Here is a 12,169-nt window from a genome sequence, read left to right on the forward strand (position 1 = left end):
TGTATGTAAACTTCTGACCCACTGGATTTGTGATACACTGAATTATAAGTGAAATAATCGGTCTGTAAACAATTGTTGGAAAAATTACTTGTGTCATGCACAAAGTAGATGTCCTAACCGACTGCCAAAACTATAGTTTGTTAACAAGAAATGTGTGGAGGGGTTGACAAACAGGTTTTAATGACTCCAGCCTAAGTGGATGGAAACTTACGACTTCAACTGTATGTACCAGCTCACACTGGGAACCGATTTTCACTCTAGTACCCTTCCCTGGTGGTCTAGTGGTTAGGATTCGGCGCTCTCACCGCCGCGGCCCGGGTTCGATTCCCGGTCAGGGAACTACTCTTTTGCTACATGTTTACTTGTGCAACCTGTCACTATGAATATGGAAGGTTATCGCACATATGTACCAGCTCACACTGGGAACCAATTTGCACTGTAGGACCCTTCCCTGGTGGTCTAGTGGTTAGGATTCGGCGCTCTCACCGCTGCGGCCCGGGTTCGATTCCCGGTCAGGGAAATAGTCTATGCTCCTTGTTTACTTGTGCAACCTGTCACTATGAATTTAGTAGGTTGTCGCACATATGTACCACTTCAAATTGCAAACTGATTTGCCCTGCAGTGTCCTTCCCAGGTGTTCTAGTGGTGCACCAGACCCTCCTGCAGCAAAGCACCCCCACAACATGATGCTGTGCTTCACGGTTGGGATGTGTTCTTCGGCTTGGGAGCCTCCCCCTGTTCGATATAGGACTCGTTTGCCTGTGGATATAGACCATTTTGTACCTGTTTCCTCCAGCATCTTCACAAGGTCCTTTGCTGTTGTTCTGGGATGGATTTGCACTTTTCGACCCAAAGTACGTTCATCTCTAGGAGACAGAACGAGTCTCCTTCCTGAGCGGTATGACTCCTGCGTGGTCCCATGGTGTTTATACTTGCGTACTATTGTTTCTACAGATGAGCGAGGTACCTTCAGGCGTTTGGAAATTGCTCCCAAGGATGAACCAGATTTGTGGAGGTCTACATTTTTTTTCTGAGGTCTTGGCTGATTTCCTTTGGTTTTCCCATGGAGTCAAGCAAAGAGGCACTGAGTTTGAAGGTAGGCCTTGAAATACATCTACAGGTACACCTCCAATTGACTCAAAGGATGTCAATTAACCTATCAGAAGCTTCTAAGCTTCTAAGCCATGACATCATTTTCGGGAATTTTCCAAACTGTTTAAAGGCACAGCCAACTTAGTGTATGTAAACTTCTGACCCACTGGATTTGTGATACACTGAATTATAAGTGAAATAATCGGTCTGTAAACAATTGTTGGAAAAATTACTTGTGTCATGCACAAAGTAGATGTCCTAACCGACTGCCAAAACTATAGTTTGTTAACAAGAAATGTGTGGAGGGGTTGACAAACAGGTTTTAATGACTCCAGCCTAAGTGGATGGAAACTTACGACTTCAACTGTATGTACCAGCTCACACTGGGAACCGATTTTCACTCTAGTACCCTTCCCTGGTGGTCTAGTGGTTAGGATTCGGCGCTCTCACCGCCGCGGCCCGGGTTCGATTCCCGGTCAGGGAACTACTCTTTTGCTACATGTTTACTTGTGCAACCTGTCACTATGAATATGGAAGGTTATCGCACATATGTACCAGCTCACACTGGGAACCAATTTGCACTGTAGGACCCTTCCCTGGTGGTCTAGTGGTTAGGATTCGGCGCTCTCACCGCTGCGGCCCGGGTTCGATTCCCGGTCAGGGAAATAGTCTATGCTCCTTGTTTACTTGTGCAACCTGTCACTATGAATTTAGTAGGTTGTCGCACATATGTACCACTTCAAATTGCAAACTGATTTGCCCTGCAGTGTCCTTCCCAGGTGTTCTAGTGGTGCACCAGACCCTCCTGCAGCAAAGCACCCCCACAACATGATGCTGTGCTTCACGGTTGGGATGTGTTCTTCGGCTTGGGAGCCTCCCCCTGTTCGATATAGGACTCGTTTGCCTGTGGATATAGACCATTTTGTACCTGTTTCCTCCAGCATCTTCACAAGGTCCTTTGCTGTTGTTCTGGGATGGATTTGCACTTTTCGACCCAAAGTACGTTCATCTCTAGGAGACAGAACGAGTCTCCTTCCTGAGCGGTATGACTCCTGCGTGGTCCCATGGTGTTTATACTTGCGTACTATTGTTTCTACAGATGAGCGAGGTACCTTCAGGCGTTTGGAAATTGCTCCCAAGGATGAACCAGATTTGTGGAGGTCTACATTTTTTTTCTGAGGTCTTGGCTGATTTCCTTTGGTTTTCCCATGGAGTCAAGCAAAGAGGCACTGAGTTTGAAGGTAGGCCTTGAAATACATCTACAGGTACACCTCCAATTGACTCAAAGGATGTCAATTAACCTATCAGAAGCTTCTAAGCTTCTAAGCCATGACATCATTTTCGGGAATTTTCCAAACTGTTTAAAGGCACAGCCAACTTAGTGTATGTAAACTTCTGACCCACTGGATTTGTGATACACTGAATTATAAGTGAAATAATCGGTCTGTAAACAATTGTTGGAAAAATTACTTGTGTCATGCACAAAGTAGATGTCCTAACCGACTGCCAAAACTATAGTTTGTTAACAAGAAATGTGTGGAGGGGTTGACAAACAGGTTTTAATGACTCCAGCCTAAGTGGATGGAAACTTACGACTTCAACTGTATGTACCAGCTCACACTGGGAACCGATTTTCACTCTAGTACCCTTCCCTGGTGGTCTAGTGGTTAGGATTCGGCGCTCTCACCGCCGCGGCCCGGGTTCGATTCCCGGTCAGGGAAATAGTCTATGCTCCTTGTTTACTTGTGCAACCTGTCACTATGAATTTAGTAGGTTGTCGCACATATGTACCACTTCAAATTGCAAACTGATTTGCCCTGCAGTGTCCTTCCCAGGTGTTCTAGTGGTGCACCAGACCCTCCTGCAGCAAAGCACCCCCACAACATGATGCTGTGCTTCACGGTTGGGATGTGTTCTTCGGCTTGGGAGCCTCCCCCTGTTCGATATAGGACTCGTTTGCCTGTGGATATAGACCATTTTGTACCTGTTTCCTCCAGCATCTTCACAAGGTCCTTTGCTGTTGTTCTGGGATGGATTTGCACTTTTCGACCCAAAGTACGTTCATCTCTAGGAGACAGAACGAGTCTCCTTCCTGAGCGGTATGACTCCTGCGTGGTCCCATGGTGTTTATACTTGCGTACTATTGTTTCTACAGATGAGCGAGGTACCTTCAGGCGTTTGGAAATTGCTCCCAAGGATGAACCAGATTTGTGGAGGTCTACATTTTTTTTCTGAGGTCTTGGCTGATTTCCTTTGGTTTTCCCATGGAGTCAAGCAAAGAGGCACTGAGTTTGAAGGTAGGCCTTGAAATACATCTACAGGTACACCTCCAATTGACTCAAAGGATGTCAATTAACCTATCAGAAGCTTCTAAGCTTCTAAGCCATGACATCATTTTCGGGAATTTTCCAAACTGTTTAAAGGCACAGCCAACTTAGTGTATGTAAACTTCTGACCCACTGGATTTGTGATACACTGAATTATAAGTGAAATAATCGGTCTGTAAACAATTGTTGGAAAAATTACTTGTGTCATGCACAAAGTAGATGTCCTAACCGACTGCCAAAATATATAGTTTGTTAACAAGAAATGTGTGGAGGGGTTGACAAACAGGTTTTAATGACTCCAGCCTAAGTGGATGGAAACTTACGACTTCAACTGTATGTACCAGCTCCACACTGGGAACCGATTTTCACTCTAGTACCCTTCCCTGGTGGTCTAGTGGTTGTTCGGCGCTCTCACTGCCGTGGCCCGGGTTCGATTCCCGGTCAGGGACTACTCCTTTGCTACATGTTTACTTGTGCAACCTGTCACTACGAATTTAGTAGGTTGTCGCACATATGTACCACTTCAAATTGCAAACTGATTTGCCCTGCAGTGTCCTTCCCAGGTGTTCTAGTGGTGCACCAGACCCTCCTGCAGCAAAGCACCCCCACAACATGATGCTGTGCTTCACGGTTGGGATGTGTTCTTCGGCTTGCTGTGTTCGATATAGGACTCGTTTGCCTGTGGATATAGACCATTTTGTACCTGTTTCCTCCAGCATCTTCACAAGGTCCTTTGCTGTTGTTCTGGGATGGATTTGCACTTTTCGACCCAAAGTACGTTCATCTCTAGGAGACAGAACGAGTCTCCTTCCTGAGCGGTATGACTCCTGCGTGGTCCCATGGTGTTTATACTTGCGTACTATTGTTTCTACAGATGAGCGAGGTACCTTCAGGCATTTGGAAATTGCTCCCAAGGATGAACCAGATTTGTGGAGGTCTACATTTTTTTTCTGAGGTCTTGGCTGATTTCCTTTGGTTTTCCCATGGAGTCAAGCAAAGAGGCACTGAGTTTGAAGGTAGGCCTTGAAATACATCTACAGGTACACCTCCAATTGACTCAAAGGATGTCAATTAACCTATCAGAAGGTCTAAGCTTCTAAGCCATGACATCATTTTGGGAAATTTTCCAAACTGTTTAAAGGCACAGCCAACTTAGTGTATGTAAACTTCTGACCCACTGGATTTGTGATACACTGAATTATAAGTGAAATAATCGGTCTGTAAACAATTGTTGGAAAAATTACTTGTGTCATGCACAAAGTAGATGTCCTAACCGACTGCCAAAACTATAGTTTGTTAACAAGAAATGTGTGGAGGGGTTGACAAACAGGTTTTAATGACTCCAGCCTAAGTGGATGGAAACTTACGACTTCAACTGTATGTACCAGCTCACACTGGGAACCGATTTTCACTCTAGTACCCTTCCCTGGTGGTCTAGTGGTTAGGATTCGGCGCTCTCACCGCCGCGGCCCGGGTTCGATTCCCGGTCAGGGAACTACTCTTTTGCTACATGTTTACTTGTGCAACCTGTCACTATGAATATGGAAGGTTATCGCACATATGTACCAGCTCACACTGGGAACCAATTTGCACTGTAGGACCCTTCCCTGGTGGTCTAGTGGTTAGGATTCGGCGCTCTCACCGCCGCGGCCCGGGTTCGATTCCCGGTCAGGGAAATAGTCTATGCTCCTTGTTTACTTGTGCAACCTGTCACTATGAATTTAGTAGGTTGTCGCACATATGTACCACTTCAAATTGCAAACTGATTTGCCCTGCAGTGTCCTTCCCAGGTGTTCTAGTGGTGCACCAGACCCTCCTGCAGCAAAGCACCCCCACAACATGATGCTGTGCTTCACGGTTGGGATGTGTTCTTCGGCTTGGGAGCCTCCCCCTGTTCGATATAGGACTCGTTTGCCTGTGGATATAGACCATTTTGTACCTGTTTCCTCCAGCATCTTCACAAGGTCCTTTGCTGTTGTTCTGGGATGGATTTGCACTTTTCGACCCAAAGTACGTTCATCTCTAGGAGACAGAACGAGTCTCCTTCCTGAGCGGTATGACTCCTGCGTGGTCCCATGGTGTTTATACTTGCGTACTATTGTTTCTACAGATGAGCGAGGTACCTTCAGGCGTTTGGAAATTGCTCCCAAGGATGAACCAGATTTGTGGAGGTCTACATTTTTTTTCTGAGGTCTTGGCTGATTTCCTTTGGTTTTCCCATGGAGTCAAGCAAAGAGGCACTGAGTTTGAAGGTAGGCCTTGAAATACATCTACAGGTACACCTCCAATTGACTCAAAGGATGTCAATTAACCTATCAGAAGCTTCTAAGCTTCTAAGCCATGACATCATTTTCGGGAATTTTCCAAACTGTTTAAAGGCACAGCCAACTTAGTGTATGTAAACTTCTGACCCACTGGATTTGTGATACACTGAATTATAAGTGAAATAATCGGTCTGTAAACAATTGTTGGAAAAATTACTTGTGTCATGCACAAAGTAGATGTCCTAACCGACTGCCAAAACTATAGTTTGTTAACAAGAAATGTGTGGAGGGGTTGACAAACAGGTTTTAATGACTCCAGCCTAAGTGGATGGAAACTTACGACTTCAACTGTATGTACCAGCTCACACTGGGAACCGATTTTCACTCTAGTACCCTTCCCTGGTGGTCTAGTGGTTAGGATTCGGCGCTCTCACCGCCGCGGCCCGGGTTCGATTCCCGGTCAGGGAACTACTCTTTTGCTACATGTTTACTTGTGCAACCTGTCACTATGAATATGGAAGGTTATCGCACATATGTACCAGCTCACACTGGGAACCAATTTGCACTGTAGGACCCTTCCCTGGTGGTCTAGTGGTTAGGATTCGGCGCTCTCACCGCCGCGGCCCGGGTTCGATTCCCGGTCAGGGAAATAGTCTATGCTCCTTGTTTACTTGTGCAACCTGTCACTATGAATTTAGTAGGTTGTCGCACATATGTACCACTTCAAATTGCAAACTGATTTGCCCTGCAGTGTCCTTCCCAGGTGTTCTAGTGGTGCACCAGACCCTCCTGCAGCAAAGCACCCCCACAACATGATGCTGTGCTTCACGGTTGGGATGTGTTCTTCGGCTTGCTGTGTTCGATATAGTTTGCCTGTGGATATAGACCATTTTGTACCTGTTTCCTACCAGCTCACACTGGGAACCATTTGCACTGTAGGACCCTTCCCTGGTGGTCTAGTGGTTAGGATTCGGCGCTCTCACCGCCGCGGCCCGGGTTCGATTCCCGGTCAGGGAACTACTCTTTTGCTACATGTTTCTTGTGCAACCTGTCACTATGAATATGGAAGGTTATCGCACATATGTACCAGCTCACACTGGGAACCAATTTGCACTGTAGGACCCTTCCCTGGTGGTCTAGTGGTTAGGATTCGGCGCTCTCACCGCTGCGGCCTGGGTTCGATTCCCGGTCAGGGAAATAGTCTATGCTCCTTGTTTACTTGTGCAACCTGTCACTATGAATTTAGTAGGTTGTCGCACATATGTACCACTTCAAATTGCAAACTGATTTGCCCTGCAGTGTCCTTCCCAGGTGTTCTAGTGGTGCACCAGACCCTCCTGCAGCAAAGCACCCCCACAACATGATGCTGTGCTTCACGGTTGGGATGTGTTCTTCGGCTTGGGAGCCTCCCCCTGTTCGATATAGGACTCGTTTGCCTGTGGATATAGACCATTTTGTACCTGTTTCCTCCAGCATCTTCACAAGGTCCTTTGCTGTTGTTCTGGGATGGATTTGCACTTTTCGACCCAAAGTACGTTCATCTCTAGGAGACAGAACGAGTCTCCTTCCTGAGCGGTATGACTCCTGCGTGGTCCCATGGTGTTTATACTTGCGTACTATTGTTTCTACAGATGAGCGAGGTACCTTCAGGCGTTTGGAAATTGCTCCCAAGGATGAACCAGATTTGTGGAGGTCTACATTTTTTTTCTGAGGTCTTGGCTGATTTCCTTTGGTTTTCCCATGGAGTCAAGCAAAGAGGCACTGAGTTTGAAGGTAGGCCTTGAAATACATCTACAGGTACACCTCCAATTGACTCAAAGGATGTCAATTAACCTATCAGAAGCTTCTAAGCTTCTAAGCCATGACATCATTTTCGGGAATTTTCCAAACTGTTTAAAGGCACAGCCAACTTAGTGTATGTAAACTTCTGACCCACTGGATTTGTGATACACTGAATTATAAGTGAAATAATCGGTCTGTAAACAATTGTTGGAAAAATTACTTGTGTCATGCACAAAGTAGATGTCCTAACCGACTGCCAAAACTATAGTTTGTTAACAAGAAATGTGTGGAGGGGTTGACAAACAGGTTTTAATGACTCCAGCCTAAGTGGATGGAAACTTACGACTTCAACTGTATGTACCAGCTCACACTGGGAACCGATTTTCACTCTAGTACCCTTCCCTGGTGGTCTAGTGGTTAGGATTCGGCGCTCTCACCGCCGCGGCCCGGGTTCGATTCCCGGTCAGGGAACTACTCTTTTGCTACATGTTTACTTGTGCAACCTGTCACTATGAATATGGAAGGTTATCGCACATATGTACCAGCTCACACTGGGAACCAATTTGCACTGTAGGACCCTTCCCTGGTGGTCTAGTGGTTAGGATTCGGCGCTCTCACCGCCGCGGCCCGGGTTCGATTCCCGGTCAGGGAAATAGTCTATGCTCCTTGTTTACTTGTGCAACCTGTCACTATGAATTTAGTAGGTTGTCGCACATATGTACCACTTCAAATTGCAAACTGATTTGCCCTGCAGTGTCCTTCCCAGGTGTTCTAGTGGTGCACCAGACCCTCCTGCAGCAAAGCACCCCCACAACATGATGCTGTGCTTCACGGTTGGGATGTGTTCTTCGGCTTGCCTGTGTTCGATATAGGACTCGTTTGCCTGTGGATATAGACCATTTTGTACCTGTTTCCTCCAGCATCTTCACAAGGTCCTTTGCTGTTGTTCTGGGATGGATTTGCACTTTTCGACCCAAAGTACGTTCATCTCTAGGAGACAGAACGAGTCTCCTTCCTGAGCGGTATGACTCCTGCGTGGTCCCATGGTGTTTATACTTGCGTACTATTGTTTCTACAGATGAGCGAGGTACCTTCAGGCGTTTGGAAATTGCTCCCAAGGATGAACCAGATTTGTGGAGGTCTACATTTTTTTTCTGAGGTCTTGGCTGATTTCCTTTGGTTTTCCCATGGAGTCAAGCAAAGAGGCACTGAGTTTGAAGGTAGGCCTTGAAATACATCTACAGGTACACCTCCAATTGACTCAAAGGATGTCAATTAACCTATCAGAAGCTTCTAAGCTTCTAAGCCATGACATCATTTTCGGGAATTTTCCAAACTGTTTAAAGGCACAGCCAACTTAGTGTATGTAAACTTCTGACCCACTGGATTTGTGATACACTGAATTATAAGTGAAATAATCGGTCTGTAAACAATTGTTGGAAAAATTACTTGTGTCATGCACAAAGTAGATGTCCTAACCGACTGCCAAAACTATAGTTTGTTAACAAGAAATGTGTGGAGGGGTTGACAAACAGGTTTTAATGACTCCAGCCTAAGTGGATGGAAACTTACGACTTCAACTGTATGTACCAGCTCACACTGGGAACCGATTTTCACTCTAGTACCCTTCCCTGGTGGTCTAGTGGTTAGCTACATGTTTACTTGTGCAACCTGTCACGTTATCGCACATATCACCAGCTCACACTGGGAACCAATTTGCACGGACCCTTCCCTGGTGGTCGGGTTCGATTCCCGGTCAGGGAACTACTCTTTTGCTACATGTTTACTTGTGCAACCTGTCACTATGAATATGGAAGGTTATCGCACATATGTACCAGCTCACACTGGGAACCAATTTGCACTGTAGGACCCTTCCCTGGTGGTCTAGTGGTTAGGATTCGGCGCTCTCACCGCTGCGGCCCGGGTTCGATTCCCGGTCAGGGAAATAGTCTATGCTCCTTGTTTACTTGTGCAACCTGTCACTATGAATTTAGTAGGTTGTCGCACATATGTACCACTTCAAATTGCAAACTGATTTGCCCTGCAGTGTCCTTCCCAGGTGTTCTAGTGGTGCACCAGACCCTCCTGCAGCAAAGCACCCCCACAACATGATGCTGTGCTTCACGGTTGGGATGTGTTCTTCGGCTTGGGAGCCTCCCCCTGTTCGATATAGGACTCGTTTGCCTGTGGATATAGACCATTTTGTACCTGTTTCCTCCAGCATCTTCACAAGGTCCTTTGCTGTTGTTCTGGGATGGATTTGCACTTTTCGACCCAAAGTACGTTCATCTCTAGGAGACAGAACGAGTCTCCTTCCTGAGCGGTATGACTCCTGCGTGGTCCCATGGTGTTTATACTTGCGTACTATTGTTTCTACAGATGAGCGAGGTACCTTCAGGCGTTTGGAAATTGCTCCCAAGGATGAACCAGATTTGTGGAGGTCTACATTTTTTTTCTGAGGTCTTGGCTGATTTCCTTTGGTTTTCCCATGGAGTCAAGCAAAGAGGCACTGAGTTTGAAGGTAGGCCTTGAAATACATCTACAGGTACACCTCCAATTGACTCAAAGGATGTCAATTAACCTATCAGAAGCTTCTAAGCTTCTAAGCCATGACATCATTTTCGGGAATTTTCCAAACTGTTTAAAGGCACAGCCAACTTAGTGTATGTAAACTTCTGACCCACTGGATTTGTGATACACTGAATTATAAGTGAAATAATCGGTCTGTAAACAATTGTTGGAAAAATTACTTGTGTCATGCACAAAGTAGATGTCCTAACCGACTGCCAAAACTATAGTTTGTTAACAAGAAATGTGTGGAGGGGTTGACAAACAGGTTTTAATGACTCCAGCCTAAGTGGATGGAAACTTACGACTTCAACTGTATGTACCAGCTCACACTGGGAACCGATTTTCACTCTAGTACCCTTCCCTGGTGGTCTAGTGGTTAGGATTCGGCGCTCTCACCGCCGCGGCCCGGGTTCGATTCCCGGTCAGGGAACTACTCTTTTGCTACATGTTTACTTGTGCAACCTGTCACTATGAATATGGAAGGTTATCGCACATATGTACCAGCTCACACTGGGAACCAATTTGCACTGTAGGACCCTTCCCTGGTGGTCTAGTGGTTAGGATTCGGCGCTCTCACCGCTGCGGCCCGGGTTCGATTCCCGGTCAGGGAAATAGTCTATGCTCCTTGTTTACTTGTGCAACCTGTCACTATGAATTTAGTAGGTTGTCGCACATATGTACCACTTCAAATTGCAAACTGATTTGCCCTGCAGTGTCCTTCCCAGGTGTTCTAGTGGTGCACCAGACCCTCCTGCAGCAAAGCACCCCCACAACATGATACTGTGCTTCACGGTTGGGATGTGTTCTTCGGCTTGCTGTGTTCGATATAGGACTCGTTTGCCTGTGGATATAGACCATTTTGTACCTGTTTCCTCCAGCATCTTCACAAGGTCCTTTGCTGTTGTTCTGGGATGGATTTGCACTTTTCGACCCAAAGTACGTTCATCTCTAGGAGACAGAACGAGTCTCCTTCCTGAGCGGTATGACTCCTGCGTGGTCCCATGGTGTTTATACTTGCGTACTATTGTTTCTACAGATGAGCGAGGTACCTTCAGGCGTTTGGAAATTGCTCCCAAGGATGAACCAGATTTGTGGAGGTCTACATTTTTTTTCTGAGGTCTTGGCTGATTTCCTTTGGTTTTCCCATGGAGTCAAGCAAAGAGGCACTGAGTTTGAAGGTAGGCCTTGAAATACATCTACAGGTACACCTCCAATTGACTCAAAGGATGTCAATTCACCTATCAGAAGCTTCTAAGCTTCTAAGCCATGACATCATTTTCGGGAATTTTCCAAACTGTTTAAAGGCACAGCCAACTTAGTGTATGTAAACTTCTGACCCACTGGATTTGTGATACACTGAATTATAAGTGAAATAATCGGTCTGTAAACAATTGTTGGAAAAATTACTTGTGTCATGCACAAAGTAGATGTCCTAACCGACTGCCAAAACTATAGTTTGTTAACAAGAAATGTGTGGAGGGGTTGACAAACAGGTTTTAATGACTCCAGCCTAAGTGGATGGAAACTTACGACTTCAACTGTATGTACCAGCTCACACTGGGAACCGATTTTCACTCTAGTACCCTTCCCTGGTGGTCTAGTGGTTAGGATTCGGCGCTCTCACCGCCGCGGCCCGGGTTCGATTCCCGGTCAGGGAAATAGTCTATGCTCCTTGTTTACTTGTGCAACCTGTCACTATGAATTTAGTAGGTTGTCGCACATATGTACCACTTCAAATTGCAAACTGATTTGCCCTGCAGTGTCCTTCCCAGGTGTTCTAGTGGTGCACCAGACCCTCCTGCAGCAAAGCACCCCCACAACATGATGCTGTGCTTCACGGTTGGGATGTGTTCTTCGGCCTTGGTGCCTCCCCCTGTTCGATATAGGACTCGTTTGCCTGTGGATATAGACCATTTTGTACCTGTTTCCTCCAGCATCTTCACAAGGTCCTTTGCTGTTGTTCTGGGATGGATTTGCAATTTTTACTAAAGTACGTTCATCTCTAGGAGACAGAACGAGTCTCCTTCCTGAGCGATATGACTCCTGCGTGGTCCCATGGCGTTTATACTTGCGTACTATTGTTTCTACAGATGAGCGAGGACCTTCAGGCGTTTGGAAATTGAAGGGTAGGGT

General features: G+C 46.2%; 12 non-coding genes across 12 annotated transcripts; all 12 read left to right on the forward strand.

The window, feature by feature from the left end:
- Positions 1–267: 267 nt before the first annotated feature.
- On the forward strand, positions 268–339 carry trnae-cuc (transfer RNA glutamic acid (anticodon CUC)). The gene has a single exon. It is a non-coding gene; the product is annotated as a tRNA-Glu (tRNA).
- Positions 340–1,504: 1,165 nt separating this feature from the next.
- Positions 1,505–1,576, forward strand: trnae-cuc (transfer RNA glutamic acid (anticodon CUC)). The gene has a single exon. It is a non-coding gene; the product is annotated as a tRNA-Glu (tRNA).
- A 1,165-nt stretch (positions 1,577–2,741) lies between these two features.
- Positions 2,742–2,813, forward strand: trnae-cuc (transfer RNA glutamic acid (anticodon CUC)). Its single transcript has one exon. It is a non-coding gene; the product is annotated as a tRNA-Glu (tRNA).
- A 2,029-nt stretch (positions 2,814–4,842) lies between these two features.
- Positions 4,843–4,914, forward strand: trnae-cuc (transfer RNA glutamic acid (anticodon CUC)). The gene has a single exon. It is a non-coding gene; the product is annotated as a tRNA-Glu (tRNA).
- A 109-nt stretch (positions 4,915–5,023) lies between these two features.
- On the forward strand, positions 5,024–5,095 carry trnae-cuc (transfer RNA glutamic acid (anticodon CUC)). Its single transcript has one exon. It is a non-coding gene; the product is annotated as a tRNA-Glu (tRNA).
- Positions 5,096–6,079: 984 nt separating this feature from the next.
- On the forward strand, positions 6,080–6,151 carry trnae-cuc (transfer RNA glutamic acid (anticodon CUC)). Its single transcript has one exon. It is a non-coding gene; the product is annotated as a tRNA-Glu (tRNA).
- Positions 6,152–6,260: 109 nt separating this feature from the next.
- trnae-cuc (transfer RNA glutamic acid (anticodon CUC)) lies at positions 6,261–6,332 on the forward strand. The gene has a single exon. It is a non-coding gene; the product is annotated as a tRNA-Glu (tRNA).
- Positions 6,333–6,628: 296 nt separating this feature from the next.
- On the forward strand, positions 6,629–6,700 carry trnae-cuc (transfer RNA glutamic acid (anticodon CUC)). The gene has a single exon. It is a non-coding gene; the product is annotated as a tRNA-Glu (tRNA).
- A 1,164-nt stretch (positions 6,701–7,864) lies between these two features.
- On the forward strand, positions 7,865–7,936 carry trnae-cuc (transfer RNA glutamic acid (anticodon CUC)). Its single transcript has one exon. It is a non-coding gene; the product is annotated as a tRNA-Glu (tRNA).
- A 109-nt stretch (positions 7,937–8,045) lies between these two features.
- On the forward strand, positions 8,046–8,117 carry trnae-cuc (transfer RNA glutamic acid (anticodon CUC)). The gene has a single exon. It is a non-coding gene; the product is annotated as a tRNA-Glu (tRNA).
- A 2,277-nt stretch (positions 8,118–10,394) lies between these two features.
- On the forward strand, positions 10,395–10,466 carry trnae-cuc (transfer RNA glutamic acid (anticodon CUC)). The gene has a single exon. It is a non-coding gene; the product is annotated as a tRNA-Glu (tRNA).
- A 1,156-nt stretch (positions 10,467–11,622) lies between these two features.
- trnae-cuc (transfer RNA glutamic acid (anticodon CUC)) lies at positions 11,623–11,694 on the forward strand. Its single transcript has one exon. It is a non-coding gene; the product is annotated as a tRNA-Glu (tRNA).
- Positions 11,695–12,169: the final 475 nt, after the last annotated feature.

Source organism: Oncorhynchus clarkii, unplaced genomic scaffold (genome assembly GCF_045791955.1).
Source record: "Oncorhynchus clarkii lewisi isolate Uvic-CL-2024 unplaced genomic scaffold, UVic_Ocla_1.0 unplaced_contig_2107_pilon_pilon, whole genome shotgun sequence".
Taxonomy (NCBI): Eukaryota; Metazoa; Chordata; class Actinopteri; order Salmoniformes; family Salmonidae; genus Oncorhynchus; species Oncorhynchus clarkii.